Genomic DNA, 21411 nt, shown 5'->3' with positions numbered 1-21411 from the left:
GTAGCTTTAAATACTAGACAGTAGCAAGAAAGCCTTTTCTTTTTGGATGACACATAGCAACAAGATACATTTTTTTAGAGGTGCAAAGAATTGATGTATTGAATTTTAGTTAATTTCGGGACGCTGAATTTGAACATGCAATTAATATTTTTCTACCGTATCTTGCTTTTGGGATAACTTTTGAAAATAGGTCATAAATCATTTGAAAAATTTGTGTACCTATGGAAACCTGTGAAATATTACAAAAAAAAAACGAATTAACAGTCTCAATTCAATGATCAAATTTCCCGAAAATCGTAGGTAAAATTGAGTTCTAATGATTTTTTAAAGATTCTAATAATGTTTTTTCAGTTTTGTAAAATACAAGCATTCTCGCTGAATTTTAAAGAAAATTAAAACTAAAATCATGCAAAGTGTTTAAAGCAAAAGTGAGAACGCTTTTGAGTGTTCAAAAAAAATGTGTATACAAATGCTTAATACACATGAGCAGACAACTGTTTTCAATACTATGGAGTAATATTTATGTAGAAATCTCCTGCAATTTTCGAGAAAACGATTTTATTGTAAAAATTGTGCGGGTTAAATGCGCCCATTGATGTTGTTAGAAAAAAATATCACTTTTACGGCAATATTTTTGTGTAATTTAATTGAAATCCCAAGAAACTGATATTTTTTATATGACAAAGCTATAAATTAAAAAAATCAATTTTTTTTATTATTTATAGAATAATGTTTTTGCATAGTGCAACTTTACAAACATGATTGTGCCTACAAACACATTTTCTTATTGCACTTTCTAATCGTTATTATGCCTTCATTAAAACCGTAAATTTGCTATACTTTTGATTTTCAACTGAATAAGAAACCCAACTTTTTGTTTTGAGCTTCAGTATAATTTTCAAAGGTTAACATATTACATCAATAGTTGTCTAAACAATTTTTTTTTAATTTTTAGTTTGTATATTCATAAATCTCCTCTAAACCTTGTGTTCAAAGCGTATCACCCTCGGAATGCATTGATTAGATTTGTTTTTTTGTCAGTTTATTTCGAGATTTTTTTTCAAAAATTTATTTTCGACATATACACTTAAGTTTAAAAAAATATTATTTTCACTTTTGACCATTTATTTTACAGCTCCTTGAAAATAAAGTTTAGATAAAATTAGTTATAACAACTTAAATTCAATCATATTTATTTGAAAACCATGATATAACTTCAATATACCAACATTGGAACATTTTGACTATGTCCAACATTAGGAACACACTGAAAGAAGTGTGAAGTGTGAAAGAAGTGTTCCTAATTATGGACATAGCATTTTTTAGTTTTTACTTAAAAAAAGGTTTTAACATTCTAGTTACAAAAATCATTGTAATTGACAATTCGACAAAAATTTCCATTTCTTAAACTTTGTTCTTTAAGAAACATGTTAAGAACCCCGTTCATATTGGACATACCTTGAAACAAACCGGTTTTAACTAAAAATCTTAGTTGTTAGAAAACTAAATTGTACCTCTGTATGATCAAAGTTCAGATAATCCGTTACATTATTAATTGTTTTGTAGTTGTGATAAGTCGAAAATAACGTCAAACGCCAACTGTATGTTAACATTAGGCACACATGCCAAATTGTGAACACCCACCCTATTTAAAATTGACAAAATTGATAAAGTTAACTAATTTGACTGAATTGACAAAATTGACAAAAATGATAAAAATGGAAGATATTCAAAATTGACAAAATTTCTGAAATTAATTAAGGTGACTAAACTGACAAATTTGACCACATTGTAAAAAATGGTAAAATCGGTTAATTTGACAAAAGCAACAAAATTTAAGAAATTTACAATGATGACCACATTGATAGAATTGACTTATTTAACAAAATTGATGAAACTGTCAAAATTGACAAAATTGACGAAATCGACAAAAGTGACAAAACTTGTAAATTTTGTTAATTGAGCCAATTTTGTCAACTATATTAAGTTTGGCTGTTTTGTTAACGTTTGTAAGTTTTTGTCAATTTTTTTCAATTTCGTTAATTTTTTCATTTTTGCCAGTTTTGCATTTTTTTTTAAATTTTGGTTATTTTAGACAATTTTTGCCTTATTTGTCAACTTTGTAATTTTTGGAAATTTCGCATTTTTATCACTTTGTCTTTTTTGTTATTTTTACCATTTTTGACATTTTTGTCATCCAATGTCGAATTTTTCAATTTGGTTCATTTGGTTTTTTTTTATATTTTGCCAAATTTATTTTTTTTTTTCAATTTGGTAAATGATCAATTTGTTATTTTTGGCATTTTTTTCAATTATGTACAAATTTTTTCAATTTTGTCAATTGAAAATTTTATCAAATTTTTGATTTTGTAATTTTTCAATACATACTTTTTTTTGTCAACTTAGCTTAGCTTAGCTTAGCTTAGCTTAGCTTGATTGACTACTCACATCCACCTTTAAACATTGAACCCGAAATGCTTTATTTAATTAACAAGTATTAAAATAATATTGACTAATGCCGTTGAACTTCCTCAATCTACTTTATAGAAACTCTTTATTGGTATAACAATGATATTGAATAAAATGCATTTCGAATCCCATGATCGCAGGCGTGGCTCAGTAGAACGAATTCCACATCGCCAATGGTTGCTACTCCGTGATTGACCGAGGCCACCAATTTTGTTCAAAGGTCAAATGAATGGTGTCTGGGACTGACAGCACATTCACAATGCCCAAAACTGATGCTCTCTCTTTAATCATCAATAACGGCGCCGGCCACGTCCTAGTAGTCAATAGATAGATTGGAAAAGAGAGAAAGGGATAAAAGAAATAATTCGTGCTTTAGGACCGAGGTCACCTCTGCATCCTAGCAAATAATTTTATTGTGGGGAGTGGGTAAAAGGATGTGATCTGGAGACACTTTTGACCAGTGTAATCTGATTTTAAGCATCCTATTCTCCTATTTTCCTAAAGACAAAATAACTAACTAAATGCTTCAATTTAAGTATAATAAAAGTGTATTTGAAAAAAAAAAACCTGAACGCGCGTATATCCATGTCGTATCAATAACTATCATGTTGAATTTCAAGCATTCACAATGAAAAATGTGAAGCATTGAATGACCAATGTCTAATATTCATTGGAACAGTAATAAAAAAAAACTTGAATTTATTTTATCCTACGATTATTTCGCTCATGTGGGTAGCAAGCAAATAGCTGACCACCCTAAATACAAGACAATACATTTATTCTTTACACTCCAAAACAAAGAAATTAACACAAATATAGCGATAATTAGGTATTTGATAAATTAATTTCCTGACTGCAGAAATATTGAGAACTGGACCTTAGTTTTGATGCCGAGACAACTATTGGGAATCGAAGAGCACAAAGCCTGAAAGCAGACTACCTATTATAAATATTTATTTGATTAATCGTATTTGCAAGAATGAAAAGGTATTCTTAGTTCTGACCGTAAGAATCTCATTAAGGAAATTATTCTAGTGTAGCAGAAGCTTTCCCTAATTTTGGAGTCACCGTAATATTTTTCTGTCTCTGCTCTGAACGTAACAACAAAAACTGAAACTTTCATTAATTAAAACTCATATTATGCACTGCTAGATAAACTTTAAGCACTAAACACGATTCAAGAACAAAAAAAATTAACCGTCATAGCCGGCCACGGAACGATTATGAATACCAAACTAATTTATTTCGATTGTATCTCTGAGTATGTAGAAGAAAAAAAAACATGGTAAACTTACTGAACTTTCCACACTAAATCGAATCAACAACACCCCTTCACTAATAGAACTTAATAATAATAAACACCCCTTCCCCAACACACAAATAAACACACACAAACAATGTTCTAGTTGGAAATTCTATACGTAGCTTAAGCATGGAAATGTTAATATAAATCTTTTTTTTTATGAGAACATTTGTTAAACAAATACTTAGCTTTGATCCGTGTTTTGATGTTTCCGTATTCCTTAAAAATCTAGAAGAACGTCTTTCTCTGCTCGCCGGTAGGTGAAATAGCCTGAGAAGCTGTGATCCCTTATTTTGATGTGGCCGTCGCTTGAGGAAAGCCTTGCTGTGCATAGCTTTATTTAAAATCCTTAACCGAGTCTAAACTTAACTTGAAGAACTATAATTTTCCATAAATTTCCACTTGAAAATTTTTGCTGTCAGAAAAAACTTCGTCTAACTTCTACGAGCACCGCCTACCGAGTCCATACTTTTTTTTTTTTTGTCAACTTAGTCTATTTTGTTAATTTTGTTTATTTTTCAAATCTTGTAAATACTCTTATTTTCGACAATTCTCGCAATTTTGTCAATTTATGCAGTTCCGTTGTTTGGGTTAATGTTATCAATTTTGACAATTTTGTAAATTTGTGAAATCAATCATTCTAGTCAACCTAACATTTTGTTATTGAGTCACGCTTGATTCTTGAGCATTATCGAAGAATGTTCGATTGGCAACAACTACCGAACAATCGTACTGGACAGATTTTTCGATGAGAGCCACGAACGTACGGTGCACAACGTATGGAGTGTAGAGGGGAAGAGAAAAGCATCGAAAAAACGAGTCTGCGAGCTTAAAGCTCGAGACGAATGAGTAACATTTGTCTGGTTTGTTTCAAGTTGTTTCTACGAATAAAATTCCCTCCTGTCGTTCGTGCTCAAGGAAAAAGGTTCCTGAGAGAGGAAGAGATGAGTGCATTGCCCGCGTCTCCGTGTCGTTTTTCCCTTCTTAGAGCAATCTAATCTTGCGAATATAGCATTGGATGGAGTATGCAACTAACAATCGCTATCGTAGCATACGACGTGAGCATCCAGTGCCTATGATTGACTTATCTGATTTCGGGGTTATACCCCTTGAAGCAATTCACTTTATGGACATTCATTGGAACTCGGTCTCCAACCTGTCAAAAACCAGTATTTTTGGCTTCTTCCGAGCACAATATCTCGAAATCCTTTGCACACTTGAGGCTCAACGTAATCCCTTCTCACGGATAGATCTAGCTTAAATTTGGCATATGACTTGGTAAGCTAATGATCCATTTTAGCATGGAGCGGGTGAGATTTATCATGTTTTGTTCTTCCTGTATTAACACATTGCGGACCAAATACGAGATATCTCGTTTTTTCACTCTCTGCAAGTGTGCTTCACTTACACTTAGAAGCCTAATTCAAATGTTCTTTATTTTATCATTAAACTTTCTTCGACAAAATTGAACACAACACTTGCCATAACTCAAAAAAACTAAATTTATGGAATTTGGTTCAATGGTTTCTGAGGAATAATGTGCCAAATTTTGGTGTTTCTTGGCTTGGATTTTTTTTCGTCCGTAATGTGTTAAGATTAATAACCGTACTGTACACTATGATAAATCGTTTAAAAAAACAAACTTAATAGTTATAGTAAAGTAACCATTACTTCTACAATTATTTAAAGATTTTAATAAATAAGCGCTTGAAAACTTGGGTTTGAATTGACATTTAAGGTCTTTTGAATTTTTTTTTTTATGTTAAAGGGTGATACGGTCAAAATTTGGTCAATATCAACTTGACGTAATTCTTTCAATTTTGAATTTAAAAAAAACTGAACACCCCTCATTTTGTAGGTGTGTGTGTAGAATGTTGCTACTATTTTGATTTTGGAATTCACTCTTCAGTTGTCAAAATGCCGTCCGAGGAAGAAGAGCAGCGTATCATAGCTGGCAAAATCGCTAAAAGTTGCCAAATCAACCGTTACAAATGTAATTAAAGTGTTTAGGAAACGTTTGTCGACAGCCAGGAAGTCTGGATCGGGGGGAAATCGAAAACCGGAAGCCGCTGAGACGACAAAGAGAGTTGCCGATAGTTTCAAGCGAAACCCTAACCTCTCTCTACGAGATGCCGCAAATAAGCTGGGTGTATCGTCTACAACCGTGAATCGAGCCAAAAAACGAGCCGGACTATCGACTTACAAGAAGGTAGTGACTCCAAATCGCGATGATAAACAAAATACGACGGCCAAAGCGTGAACCCGGCGGCTGTACACGACGATGCTGACGAAGTTTGACTGCGTGGTAATGGACGACGAAACCTACGTCAAAGCCGACTACAAGCAGCTTCCGGGACAGGAGTTTTATACGGCAAAAGGAAGGGGAAAGGTAGCAGATATTTTCAAGCACATGGAACTGTCAAAGTTCGCGAAGAAATATCTGGTTTGGCAAGCCATCTGTACCTGTGGCTTGAAAAGCAGCATTTTCTTAGCTTCCGGGACTGTCAACCAAGAAATTTACGTGAAAGAGTGTTTGAATAAACGTCTGCTGCCTTTCCTGAAGAAACACGGTTGTTCCGTACTGTTTTGGCCGGATTTGGCATCTTGCCATTACGGTAAGAAGGCCATGGAGTGGTACGTCGCCAACTACGTGCAGGTGGTTCCTAGGGACAAGAACCCTCCCAACACGCCAGAGCTCCGCCCAATTGAGAAATACTGGGCTATTGTCAAGCGGAATCTAAAGAAGACCAAAAAAACTGCTAAGGACGGTCAGCAGTTCAAGGCAAACTGGCTTTCTGCGGCGAAGAAGGTGGACAAGGTGGCTGTACAAAATCTGATGGCAGAGGTTAAGCGTAAGGCCCGGCAATTCGGATTTGGAAAAGCGGAAGCCTAGCTGAATATTTTTCCTGAAATTTATACTAATTAAACTTGAAAAAGAAATTTAATTTGATTTTTTAAATAAACGATTTCATCGATTTACAAGCGTTTTCCCTTGACCAAATTTTGACCGTTCACCCTTTACTATCGAGCCTGGAACTGTCGATGAAATATTTTTTTCTCTAAAAACGAAGTATTGGTAGATGAAACTGACGAGAGATACCCGTTATTCGATCTGTTTCAAGTTTGTCAAGTGACTGTTTGCATTATCTAGTTTTGTCTTTACTCTTTAGCCTGCGAAAACTCAAGTGAAAATATTCTTATTCAGCCAAAAAAAACTTGCGATCTACGAACAAGATGCTTTCAGTCAAACTATTCTACAAATTTGTCTTTGTATAACTACTTAGCTTTCGTTCGCAAATACAAACCAACTAAGACATCCTGCATGTATTTGATATGTGATCGCATTTTCTTAGATAACATTGACTAAAATGTATCATTATAATTCCTGCCTGATTCTAGATCATTTAGGACATCGTGGAAATCAATAAATTTTATTTAATAATATTGCGGTCTGCGATTCATCTCTATTGAGGCTAAAGAGCTGTATCATGATTCATGACTATTTTATTTCAAAGAAAATAATGTAATATTTTGTGTTTTAATTTCAGAATAATTGAATACAAACTATTCATAATGCAATTCTTCCGTTGTGAAAATATTTACCAAAAATTAAAAAAAAAAATCTCACATCAAACCAATGCTTCCAGAACAGTACTTACATTGTAACAATTTGTGACACAATGCCACGGACCAGCACCAGATTCACTTAAAGACTTGGGAGTCCGTTCGGGATCTTCCTCAGAGTCGGAGCACAAATTTAGAGGCATCATTTTATGTTCACGTTTTTCTCTCCTTCACCTATCACACAGATTACTGCTCGAGCTTTACGTAATTTTGTTAACTTTTGTTAATTAGATCTCCGATAGCAGGAAAAAAAATCGCTTCGCATTTCCCTACATCTTCACTGCAAATATGCAAATCCATTATTTGTCAATCAATTATTCTTCTGTAGACAGAGAGGGAGCTGCAATGGAAACCTGTTGCACAGTTTTTTTTCTTCCAGCAATCAACAGAAGCACAATGGGGTAGACTTGTTGCTTCGGCCGATTAACTAACATGGAAAAGTCCACTTGAACACATTTGTTGGCGGAAATGGAAGATCTTCAACGCTCGAAAAAGGAAAAGGTATTTATTCTACGGGAAATGTTCTGATATTTTCCGAAAAAGGCGTTCAGCAGGGAACAACTAATATGAATAAATAAAAAACCGATGGTTGATTGATTCGTGCTGAGCGTCTAGCGACCTCGAGTACATTTCCATCGCGAGTCTGTTAATCACATAACAAACGGGAGAATTTTCCAATACAAACAAACACCGAGTGTTGAGTCTATGTTTTGTGTATACTAATACAGCTGTTGAGTTTTCCACCATTCGAATTGAAGATTTTGGATATCGGCTGCTGGTTATTCGGGGATATAAGGCTATATCACTCAGTACATACGCAATGTAAACTATACGGGCATATACATAGGATCCCTCATCAGCGTCAGCATTGTTCGACGGTTCATTTTCGCACACGCATTTTCCACCAAACATTAATTTTTTTTAGGCTGCCTTCGTGTAAACAACTATCATTCTGCACGTTTTTCAGCGCATAACATCACACATTTTGCACTATTCTGGTATCGATGCTCGACTTTTTATCCCATTTCAATTGTGGAAGAAAATTCATCTCTGGTTTCAGCTTCCGGAAAAAAGGAAACCCGTATGACATCTGACAATGAATTTTCATTGAAGCAATTAATCGCAATCAGATATTCCGGGGGAAAATTCCTTCTCTATCTTCACCGAATTCCTGCACCCAAGGTTAAATAGTTGCAACTTTTCATCAGCTTTCTTGCTTTTCTCCGCCACAGTAATGCAAAACAAACACTCCCGTTTTCAAATAGTTCGTGAAAAAACTGCGTTGTTATAGGCTATGCGCTACCGTTGTGATACTACTCCAAACACACTCTGCTGGGGCCCTCTCGAAACTCGAGTGGAATTCCACTCTGCTGGACGAATGATTTTCCACCCGTTCGATTTCCACGGCTTACGGGGGGGAAATTATCCTCCCTCATTGAGATAACTTTCGGCGGAGAAAAAGAGAGAGAGCGGATGAAATCTCTCACCATTTTTCCCGACATCAAGGATGAACAACGGCTATGGGAAAATTGTTTGGAAAGCTTTTTTGTCCAACCATGTGGAAGCTGTCAGATAAACGAACGTTCAAAAAATCTTCCAAAGCAGCCGTTAGGTAGGATGATAACTAACTACATATTTGGATCGTGTGCCGGTTTAACCTTCGCCAAAAGTCGGTTCAAGGTTTGTTACAACTATTCTTTATGATTTATCAGTAACAAATCAATAAAAAAAATGAATTATTCAAGTATTTTCAAACGGAACGCAATATTTCATTGCGTTTGATTTTAAACATATTCTCTTCTTTTTTTTTGTTCAAACAAAAGAAATTCTTATCTGAGATTACAATCAAAATCTTGATCTAATCAAATTTAAATTTTTCTCTTTAACGAAGAAAACATTCAATGTCAAGTGTATACTATGAAAAAAATCATATCCGAAGCTAACCCCTCGTCGTCATGATTTTCAAAAAGTGATCATTAGACTGGCCCACAACGAAAAAAATCATTATATTCCACGCGGCACCCCCTAAATTTGTGCATTTAGGTGAAAAAATGACTTTCTGAAAGTTTCAGGCCATTTGGCAGAAGCACGAGCTGGCGCAAAGGACTTGAAATTTGTATGGAGATTTTCGGAAAAATGTATGAAAAATCGACATGCTTTCACTCTTTGTGTTCTAAAATATGTTATCAGTATGCTAGAAAGCTCAGAATTTCAGGAATTGTAGTTCAAACAATGACAAATAAGTTTGTAGAAGATTGTGATGCGATACGAGTTTACTGTGATGAGTTATTTGCAATTGAATGTGTGATTTTTTTCGTATTTCTTTGATATATTGTGATTGGAGTATGGGCTAATAATCACACTAACTTGATCGCATCGTCACACAATGAGAATAACATATAGAAAGTTTGTGACCTTTCTTTTAACATTCGTAGATATTTGTTATAAAATAAGCTACAACTTTCCCTAGGACACAAACTTTTTATCTGTTATTCTCATTGTGTGACAATGCGATCAAGTTAGTACTAATAATCCACCTATACAGCGTTTACGATATATCGATGAAACGCGAAAAAAATCACACATTCAATTGCAAATAACTCATCACAGTCAACTCGTATCGCATCATAATCTTCTACAAACTTGTTTGTATTTGTTTGAACTACAATTCCTGAAATTATGAGCTTTCTAGCATACTGGTAACATATTTTAGAACACAAAGAGTGAAAGAATGTCGATTTTCATACATTTAGCTGAAAATCTCCATACAAATTTCAAATCCTTTGCGCCAGCTCGTGCTTCTTCCAAATGACCTGAAACTTTCAGAAAATCATTTTTTCACTTAAATGCACCAATATAGGGGGTGCCGCGTTGAAAAAAATGTTGTAAAAATCATCCCATACAAATTTGGGCCAGTCTAGTGATCATGCAAGTGCAAAACGCGCTCATATTTCATTATCCATTTATGACTTTCATCGAAACCATTACAACTTGTGTAAGTTGAAATTTCTGGGAATAGATTAGATGAAAATTGATTTTGAAAAACATCCGAATTAGAATAGAATACATCTTGCGATTTTTATCGCATCTTTTCAAACATCAATTTTCATCTAATCAATTCCCAGAAATTTCAATTTACTTAGTTGGATTTATTTCTCCACAAAAAAAAAGAAAAACTTTATAAAATGCTTAAATTTCAACCGCCAAATGTTACCGCAGGGGTTGAGAGATAAAACTTTAGGTCTTCTGAGGTTTCGGAATCTATTTTAGAAGATAAACTGGTTAGCTTTTTGATGTTTCACGATCTGATTATAATTTTGTTTTGAAAAATAGTGGCTATCTTTGGATGCACAGCTCTTTTTTTTACGCGCTGTCGGTTGAGTTCAACTGAGTTTAATTTGTTGGTTTAGGCTTTCTATTGATATGTATAAATTTAACATTAGTTTTGGATAAATTTTTTGCAAAGTAGCAATCAGTAATGAGCTTTTTCCTCTAGAAACACTTAAAATTTGAAAAACAAAATCCGCATTTTTGGTTGTTTTTAGAAGAAATTTTTGATTGCTTGCTTGCAAAAAATATATATTCAAAACTAATGTTTAATTTATATACCAATGGAAAGCAAAAAATTGACCAACAAACCCACTCAGAAAATTATGCCAACTCGGCCAAACTCTTCAGTGAACTGTAGCTTACTGAAAAAGGGCATTATATTGGATATTTTGCTATATATCTCCTTTCTTAGTTGAAATATGTATCTGACATGTTCCGCAAAATTGTGTGTTTAAATAATTTAAACAACTTTGTTCAATAATCCAGGTTTCTAAATCGTTAACTAAAAAAAATGATATTAAATAAAAGCTAAAAATAACTTTAATTATTTTTAAAATACTCGTAACTTTCTTGATTTTTATGCGATCTTGACGGTGTGTTCGACAAAGTTTCTCAAAATAATAAGATCTACTAAAGACAACTTTTTTGAAGTCTTTAAACCAGGAGTTTGAAACCTTTAAAGCTAACGGGCCACATTGAATTGAGAATATTTTCTTAAAAGAAAACAAGTTGATATTTTGCAGAGATTTATTGATAATAATCATTTGAAATGAGAAATACTGAAATTATTCCTAATTTCGTATAACAAGAACGTATAAGTTTTTTATAAAAAGACTAGCTGACTCGGTGTGCTTTGCTACACCTTTTAAAATTACGTTTTGGTACCTAGTTATTTAACTTTCCATTTATTTGCACAAAAATATCAATTAAATTTTAAAATTCTTTGCTTCATAAGTTTATAACTTATGCCAAAATATTTTTTTTATATTTGGAATGTTCGCTTTCCCTTTTAATGTGAAGAGACTCCCAATCTTTTAAAGAAACATTTTTTGTAACTAAATAACGTCATGGGACACTTATTTAACCTATTCGTTCTTGAATTATTCAAATTGTTAGAGTGACCCCCTTCCCTATTTCTATATCCCTAATGGAAGGAAGGGGGGACTCATAACATAAGAATAACATTCCTTGTATACAAATACGATCCTATGTTATTTTGGCTCCATTCTCGATAAGTTCTCGAGTTATTGAAAAAAAGGTGACCCTCTGTCAACTATCTGGCAAAAGAAGGGAGTCTCAAACCATCGAAAAAACATTGCCCGTACAAAAATATGCTCCTATGAAAATTTGGTTCCATTTTCTCGATAAGTTATCGAGATAATAAAAAAAATTGAATGAGTGACTCTTTTCCCATTTTTTATCGTTCCACTGAATGGAGGGAGGGAAAACATTTCTTGTGCTCGAATTCCTTCTCATGCCATATTTGGTTTCGTTTTTTTTTTTATTAGTTTTCGAGTTATGCTATAAAATTGGTATCGGAGCCCCTCTTCCTACCTATCCCCTACCTGGAAGGAAGGGATCAAGATAAAATATTCCGTGTATTCAAATACACTCTCATGCCTAATTCTGTTCCATTTGCTCGATTGTATGATTATTCTCATGTCATATTTGGTTCAATTTGTTGGATAAGTTCTTGGTTTATGCTTAATAATCGTATATGAGCTCCCGTCTTCCCTAGCTGTATCCTCAATTGAAGGAAAAAGAAGTCTCAAAAAAGCAAATAACCGTTAAACGTATCCAAATGCTTTCCCATGCCAAAGTTGTTTCAATTTGCTCGATTAGTTCTCGATTTATGTGAAAAATTGTAAAGAAGCACCCCTCTTTCCTTCCTAACGCCCCACTGCAAGAGGCAGTAGGGCAAATATTCATAGAAATATTCCTTGTGCTCAAATACCCTTGTATTAATAAATACGAAATTTCCTTCCATTTGCTGGGTAAGGATCCGAATGATGTAAAAAATTGTAAGGGAGCACCCTCCTCCCTCAAGTTTTTTCGACTGGAAGAACAGTGGGTTCTCCAGATATCATAGAAATATTTCTCGTAATCAAATACCTTTCTACACCAAATTTAGTTCCATTCGCTTGATTAGTTTTCCAGTAATGCTGAAAATTGTAAAAGAGCCCCTCCCCATTTTCTATCTCCTTACTGGATGGAGGGAGGGGTACAAAATATTCATAGAACTATTTATCGTACCCAAATACCCTTCCAAGCCAAATTTGGTTTCATTTTCTCGAATAGTTTTCAAGTTATGTAATATAAAAGGGGTTAAAGGCCCCTCCCCTCCTTCCTGAATCTCCACTGAAAGAAGGGAGGGGTCTGAAATAATCATAGAACCATTTCTCATATTCCACTACCGTCCTATGCCTAATTTGGTTCCATTTGCTTGATTTGTTCTCCAGATAAGTAAAAAATTGTAAGGTGGGCCCCCTCCCCCCTTCCTATCTCCCCACTGGATAGAGGGAGGGGTGCCAAATCATCATAGAAACATTCTTCGTACCGAAATACACTCTTATGCCAAATTTCGTTCCATTTGCATGATCAGTTCTCGAGTTATGAAGACTTATCACTTTTATATATATGACCCCCTCCCCCCTTCCTGTTAGGGGGAGGGGTCCCAAACCGTAATAGGAACCTTCCCCGGCCTCCAATACCCCTACCAGCCAAGTTTTACGCAAATCGGTTCAGTAGTTGTCGAGTCCATAGGGAACAGACAGACAGACAGACAGACAGACAGAAATTCATTTTTATATATATAGACTAGCTGACCTAGTGTGCTTTGCTACACCTTTCCAAATCAAACGATATTTTCAGAAATTATTCAAATTTTTATTGTTTTGTTGGCATTATTTGAAATCTAATTATGACATAATTCATAAGCAACCGCTATAAAATGAGAGCTGCAGCTGGAGTTTCGAATTGCAACACAAAGATAAATTAAACTAATATTTTGAATCTTGATCTATAAATTAGTGTTAGAGATCTGATAATTTTAATCTGTTTCCTTAGGCTTCGCCCTAAAAAAGGAGGGTCTCAAATTAATCGTACGCAAATAATCTTACTTATAAAATATGGTTGATTTTGCTTGATATGTTCTGGATTTATGCTAAAAAACTGATAAGAGAGCCTCCCCCCTGTCCTTCCCTTCACCCCCTGCTGACCCATTTTTTTCGTTGCCAAAAATCCTCTTTTATCAAATATAGTTCCATTGGTTGATAAGGGCTGTCCCAACGGTAGATGCAAAACACGGTTTTCGACCACGCTAAAACATTTCGGCTGGCACCGGTGGCGTAAATTGCTGTTTTAGCACAGTTATCGATTTCAAATTTCCCAACAGTTATACGCTTTTGTTCCAAATTCATGCAAATTTGAAACAGATTTTCAAAATATACGACAGACCGATTTAGTTCACGGTGAGAAAATTTTAGCCAACAATGATTTCTTTCACACATGTTTGGGTAACATTGGGTGTGATAATAATTTCTTTTTGAGATATTATTTGAATGTTTTTTTTTCGCTTCAACCATCCTATACGTAACATAAATTGAGAATAGATGTTAATAAAAACCATATCAAGTCTAAATAATAGATGTCACATTATCCTCGATTTTATAAATAAATAAGAAGCTTTTCATTAGGGCTCGACGAATTAGTTAATCCAGTCAGCGTTCTTAAATTTGAAAAAAATAAACGAAAAGAAAATTTTAATACTTTTTCGATGAGGTAAAATAAATGTTTATTATGTTATTGTTAATATTGAGAGATTTTTAGTTTCGTATGGATTGCTCGGAGCTTTCGTCAATATCAGCATATTTTTCTGTATCCATACATAAATTTGCAAATAGTGAAACAAGTTTTTGTGAAACAAAAATGTCGACAAATCAAGGGAAAATTTCCTTTGACTTTGGGATAAACATTTCTCATTTCCTCATCACTGTCTACAATAACTTGAAAAAAAAAGCTTTTTCATTTCATTTTAACAAAACTTTATTCCATTGATTCAAAGCAATTTGATTGAATTAACTGAAGAATTGTTTCAATTGACCTTTTTTTCCTCGTTGTGTAGTAATTTTCGCTTTTAAATTAATGGAATCCTTGTAGAATCTGTCAAAAAGAATATTTGTAGAATTAATTTTAAGATAATTAACCGTGAAACTCAAAACTTATGCAGTTTTTCTAATAAAATGGGTTTTTTCTTCTCAATTATTGAGTGTCTGCAATGAAAGTGTTTACCTAACCTACCTAAGGGTCCAGCGCCGATTGACCGGCGCATAGGGCTGAGATAAAAGATCTCCACTGCTGGCGATCCGGAGCCAGCGTCTTCACTTGCTGCCAGCCGAGGTTCTCGTCAACTGTGCGGATTTCAGCGGCTAGACTTCGCCGCCACCAGCTTTTGGGCCTGCCTCTTCTTCGATGCCCATCTGGATTCCAGTCAAGCGCCTCTCTGCAAATCTCGTTTTCATCTCTTCGCAGCGTGTGCCCAATCCATCTCCACTTACGTTCCCGAATCTCGATTTCTAGCGCCTTTTGATGACACCGGCGATGAAGTTCAACGTTTGAGATCCAGTTGCCAGGCCACCAAGCGCGGATGATGTTCCGCAGGCAGCGATTCACAAAAACTTGCAGTTTTCGCGTCGTCACCGCATATGTGCACCAAGTTTCACACCCGTACAGCAATACGGATTTGACGTTTGAGTTGAAGATTCGGATCTTAGTTCGTAGAGAGATCTGGCGTGACCGCCAGATGTTTCGGAGACTCGCAAACGCAAATCGGGCTTTTCTGATCCGGGTCTCGATGTCCTTCTTGGTCCCACCATCAGGCGTAATCTGGCTACCAAGATACTGGAAGCACTCCACTGTCTCAACCTGTTGTCCAGCTACCACGAAATTGGAACGATTTTCTGTATTGATTTCCATCGACTTGGTCTTTCCGACTATGATTTTGAGACCTGCTGCCTTGGAGCTTTCGGTGAGGTCGTCGAGTTTGCTCTGCATGTCTGGTTGTGTTTGGGCGAGCAAAACAATATCGTCTGCCAGGTCAAGGTCGTTCAGTTGCTCCATGGTTGAAGGATTCCACGGCAATCCTCGGTTTGGTCTACAGTCAATCGATCCAGTCAAGATCTCATCCATTACGATGAGAAAAAGCAGCGGTGACAAAATACATCCTTGTCTCACTCCAGCAGTTACCGGGATTGGTTCGGACAAGACACCGTCGTGCAAGACCTTGCACGAAAATGCCTCGTACTGTGCTTCGATGAGATGGACTAGTTTCTCTGGGACCCCTCGTCGCCTTAGAGCCGCCCAGATGTTTTCATGGTTAAGTCGGTCGAATGCTTTTTCGAAATCAACGAACACCAGCAGAAGAGAGTCCTGGAATTCGTTGATTTGTTCCAGTATTATTCGTAGCGTTGTGATGTGGTCCACACATGATCGTCCGGATCGGAATCCAGCTTGTTGCCGTCGGAGTGTAGCGTCGATTTTCTCCTGGATCCTGTTCAGGATCACTTTGCAGAGTACTTTGAGGGTTGTACAGATCAAGTGTTTCCGTATTAAATTTGCTCCTACACCGGTGGGGAGTGGGTGTTTTAGCCGATTCTAAAATTTCAAATTTTGCTAAAATTGGTATACTTAAAACCAATATTTACGCCTGAACCGTTGCAGGTGCTCTAAGTATTTAAGCTTAACAACAAAGTTTATATGGAGTCCCCTCCTTTCTTCCCCTCTCTACACTGTAAAGCGTAAGGGTCTATTAGGATATATTGACAGTTTTACACGAACACCACCTTAGCAGGAGGCCTCAGCCATAACCTCAAACCATGGGAGAACAGAATCGATTTTTGACAAGGGCGCACGATAAACTAGGGTTGCCATCCGTCCCGCAAAAGCGGGACATGTCCCGCTTTTTTGTTGAATGTCCCGCTGTCCCGCTTTTTCCTCAAAATGTCCCGCTTTTTTTTTCTTGGAAAACGTTTACAAAGTTAACTGACTGACACCAGAAAAAATCAAAATTTAGTCTCAATATGAATTTTATGATTAACAGAAAATCTTTCAAATCAACTTTTTCTCAAAATAAGCAGCATTTTCCATAGCTTATATAAGGCAATACAGAATAAATCTAAAGCTTTTATCAGTACAATAAGATTCGTATTCAGTTAAGTATTTTTGCAGGACGTAAGCCAATGTATGAAAAAAAAATTGTTAAAGTTGCCTCCAGATAATTATACATTATAGAATTATAGAGATACACTTTTTCGTCGGAATCTTAGTTAAATTTCCAAATATTATACACCACCTTCAATTGTCCAAAGTATTAAAAGATGAAAGTTTTCTTGATGTTTTCAAACTTTCAAACAAATTACCAAACAAACTTATTTTATAAAAAGTTAACAATGGTTTTTAACGCGGTATCAAATCCGCCGTTCACATGAACGACTAGAAATATTTTCACTCAAATATTTAACTTGTTAATTTGCGAGAACTGTGGAAAAAACGGTGCATATTGCAAAAATCACTGTAAATAAAAGCCATGTAAGAAAAAATAAGCAAAATCAATCTGCGTTAAAAAAACCTTTGAGCAAAATTTTGGCTGATAGTAAACGTATAAGTTTGGCTACACATTTAAGCTTTTTTTTAAATTTTCTTAAATGTCCCGCTTTTTTCCGCTGTGTCCCGCTTTTTTCGTGAAATGTCCCGCTTTTTTCTGAAAGTATCTGGCAAGCCTACGATAAACGCGTTTTTCCGATACTCATATAGACAAATTCGCCCTGTGGAAAAACGATAGTCGCTGGTCGGTTGAATTTTTGCTCGATTAGGTGTGTAGGTACACATCTAATCCATCGGGTTGATTCTGTATGGAAGCTGCGATTGCTTCGCCTCCCATAAAGAATTAACCGTTGCCGAGCAAAGATCCGAATCTTCAACTCAAACGTCAAATCCGTATTGCTGTACGGGTGTGAAACTTGGTGCACATATGCGGTGACGACGCGAAAACTGCAAGTTTTTGTGAATCGCTGCCTGCGGAACATCATCCGCGCTTGGTGGCCTGGCAACTGGATCTCAAACGTTGAACTTCATCGCCGGTGTCATCAAAAGGCGCTAGAAATCGAGATTCGGGAACGTAAGTGGAGATGGATTGGGCACACGCTGCGAAGAGATGAAAACGAGATTTGCAGAGAGGCGCTTGACTGGAATCCAGATGGGCATCGAAGAAGAGGCAGGCCCAAAAGCTCGTGGCGGCGAAGTCTAGCCGCTGAAATCCGCACAGTTGACGAGAACCTCGGCTGGCAGCAAGTGAAGACGCTGGCTCCGGATCGCCAGCAGTGGAGATCTTTTATCTCAGCCCTATGCGCCGGTCAATCGGCGCTGGACCCTTAGGTAGGTAGGTAGAGCAAAGATTCAACCGATTAGTTTGAGCTTTCTCCCACATGCCCTAGACTTACATTTTCAAAACCACCTTTCAATGTTTCTTCTCCAAAAGCGCCCTAGCTTTAACTATCCACCTATCATTTCCTATCTTTCAATTTCATTCTACTAGAGTTCATCTCGCCGAAATGCCATTAAAATATTATAACATAGTTATGACGGCGTCAAAAATCTGAAAACTGAATCAGACTCCAATCCTCCAAGTTAGCTCACCAGCACCTTACCATTAGACCAACTCATAAGTTGTTTGAGAGGCAAGCTGTAGTTCTATGAGAGAAGTTGAAATCCCATCAAGCACATTCAATGAACCTTCAGCATTGTATAAGTCACACTCACACCAGATAAATTTTGAAAGTTGACATAATTTGGCACATTTTTGTTCGAAAGATTTTCAAAATACGAAACACAGAATTTTTGACGAATTTTAAAAAGTAGTTGTTTACCGAACTTTATGTCAATTTGCAATTTCTCAGATTTTCTTACACTTAAATCCACTTAGAGTCTTGGAAAATCTGAGAAATTGCAAATTGACAAAAATCTAGAAAACCCGCTACCTTTGAAAATTCGTCAAAAAATTTTGTGTTTCGTATGTTGAAATCTTAAGTTGTGAAAATGTGCCAAATTACGTCAACTTTCCAAAAAAACTTTTCAAAAATTTTATGGTGTGACTTAAACAATTTTAACGGTTCATTGATTGAAAAGTACGGTTCTTACACCAATTTTTTACCTTTTTTGTGGTCATGATCTTGAAAATTTTGGAAAAAAAATCAAATTTTCCTATGCGCAACAAATAGCTTCTTACTTTTTTGGATACTGAGGGATTTTTTTAGCATTTCATAGCTGATCTACGGTCTCTTTTCCGAAACATGATTTTTAGGTTTTTTTTTCCAAGGCAGAAAACTGAAGTGTTGTAACTGAATATTGTCTGAAAAACATATTGGAGTTACATTAGAGGTTTCCAAAACCATAAATTTTAAAAATAGGTTAAGAAACAAGAGAGATAAACCGATTTTAGTCAGGAGTGTCAAATTGACACTCCAGGAACTAAAACAGGTAGAAATTTCTGGGCGCATGAGGGTTTTTAAACAAAGTTTAATTTGAATTTGGTTTAATTAATTAATTATTTATTTCGTTTTTTTTTTTGAGTTTTTCATCAAAATTCTCTAAACGTTACAAAAAAACTAAATTTAAACAGTGCGTGGGTACACTAAGCGGGTCATCTAAACAAGAAAAATATGTGATTTACTTTTTCTGATTTCGCGTTTCGTGCTACATTTCGATATAAAACTTAACAATGTTTCCCCTTGAAGATCGTCACTCATACTACGTTTCAGTGCTATGCTTTTCAAAATCGCACAAAAATGGATTTCAAAACAGCACAAAGAACATCCTTAAGAAAATCTTAAAACTTGCCCTCGGGTTTCATGTGACGTAGGCGTCGACTTGCGCGGACGTCAAAAATTTTCGCTCCATAATAAAGTTCTTTTAACTGAGGAAGAAAAAAGTGTTAATTTGAAAGAACCAGTATCGAATCTAGTCAAAAAAATCTAGTCACAAAGGTGTACAAAATTGTGAAGAGTGCTGTATCAGAGAAAACTACAGGCTGTAAGAAGAACCAAATCAGCTTCAGAAACTTTATACAGAGCTATTGTACATTATCGTATGAAGTGTTTGGCAGGGAACTTCACGCTTTATTTTTATCGGGATGAATCATCCAAACGGATGAAAATATTTGCAAAAAAATCCACGCTTTATTCCTCCCCTTGTTCCAGTATCTTTTGCGGTATTGCACATGCTTGACTTGGCCGTAGAAATCTCTGCAATGCATTTTTAAATGTAACAGAGATTACATTGAAAAGAAAAATGAAGGACGAAAGTCTTCCATTTTCCAGGATGCTTACATGTTTTGGCTATGTTGGTAGAAGAAGAAGAAGAAGCAGAAGAAGAAGAAGAAGAAGAAGAAGAAGAACATCCATCACTTCTTAACACGTTCGTCGCCACGCTCATTTTGGTAGTTTTGCTAGCCGGGCCCAAAGAAATTTTCAGAGAGAGAAAGCAAAGAGGAAGAACTCCCATATTTGAAACGTGTGGCGAAGCTGAGCGGTAAACTCCAGTAAGAGAGCGTCACCTGCTTTTTGATGTGACGGGGCCCCCCAGGAAATACACCCGTCTGCCAAATATGGGTGACGTGGCGACGAACGTGTTAAAGGCACGGTTATTGGGTCTCGCACGATATGTTCCATGAATAACATAGTCTTAATGGAATCATACTAAAATTTGTGTTTAAAAAATCTGTTCAGTGTAAAATAAGAGATCGAAATACTTTTTTTCTACCAAAAGTTCCGGGATGGTGGTCAAAACTTCCATCGGACCCTCACATATTTATGCATGATACATTTATTCTTAACAATTTCGAATTTTGTAGAAACAGCTCAATAGAATAAAATTGTCAGAAGTTATAAGCATTTTAAACACAGATTTTTTCGGAACTTTTTTCATTTATAGCCGATTACAGGTAATTCATTGAAAGATTTTGACCTAGTTTAAAAATGTTGAGAAATTAAAATAAATGAACTACAAAATGAATCTATGAAAAGCTTGCCAGATTGCGCGGTTTTACCCGGACTTGTCCGAATATTTAATACAAAATTTTGGGAAATTCCGGTCCCTCCTGGTTGCCGGATTTCGTTGGAAATTGCTCGGATTATGCCCGAACTTATCAACTAGAAAGTTGATCATGAAATGGGGGCCTGTGCTTTCAGGGGTTTGCGATTTTGTACGCAAAATCGTACACAAATCTCAACCAAAGTTGCTTTAAATTTTGATTTTTGTGTCAAAAACTAAATTTTTTGAGAAGGTTTTTTTATTGAATTATACTGACCGGTTTTTAAGAAGTGTTACGTAGTGGATATTTTACCTCTTTAATTTCAATAGTCGCGAATATTACAACCAGCAGTTTTGCGCCATCTGCGAATGCAGATGTTCTAGCAGCCAAGATACTTTGCCCGGACTCTTAACCCAGCGGGGGATAATTTGTTTTCGAGCTCTACTAAGGGAAGAAGAAAACTGGCAATATCGTTGGGAATATGGATCGGCTCTTTGAAAATCAATGCAAGCGCATTTCAATCCCAAAGATCTCAAAGGAATCAATAAAGTACAACGACTTACCAACGAATTGCCAACTACGTCTTCCGGGTGTCTAAACA

The 21411-nt window shown here is 35.8% G+C and overlaps 1 protein-coding gene across 2 annotated transcripts in view; it reads right to left on the bottom strand.

The window, feature by feature from the left end:
- The window catches only part of LOC129752331 (uncharacterized), a 249112-nt gene that overhangs the window by 39363 nt on the left and 188338 nt on the right, over positions 1-21411 (bottom strand). The gene's annotated exons all lie outside the window — the stretch shown is intronic.

This window comes from Uranotaenia lowii, chromosome 3 (assembly GCF_029784155.1).
Source record: "Uranotaenia lowii strain MFRU-FL chromosome 3, ASM2978415v1, whole genome shotgun sequence".
NCBI lineage: Eukaryota > Metazoa > Arthropoda > Insecta > Diptera > Culicidae > Uranotaenia > Uranotaenia lowii.
The sequence above is the reverse complement of the archived record's forward strand: the minus strand, read 5'-3'. Positions and strand labels throughout refer to the sequence as shown.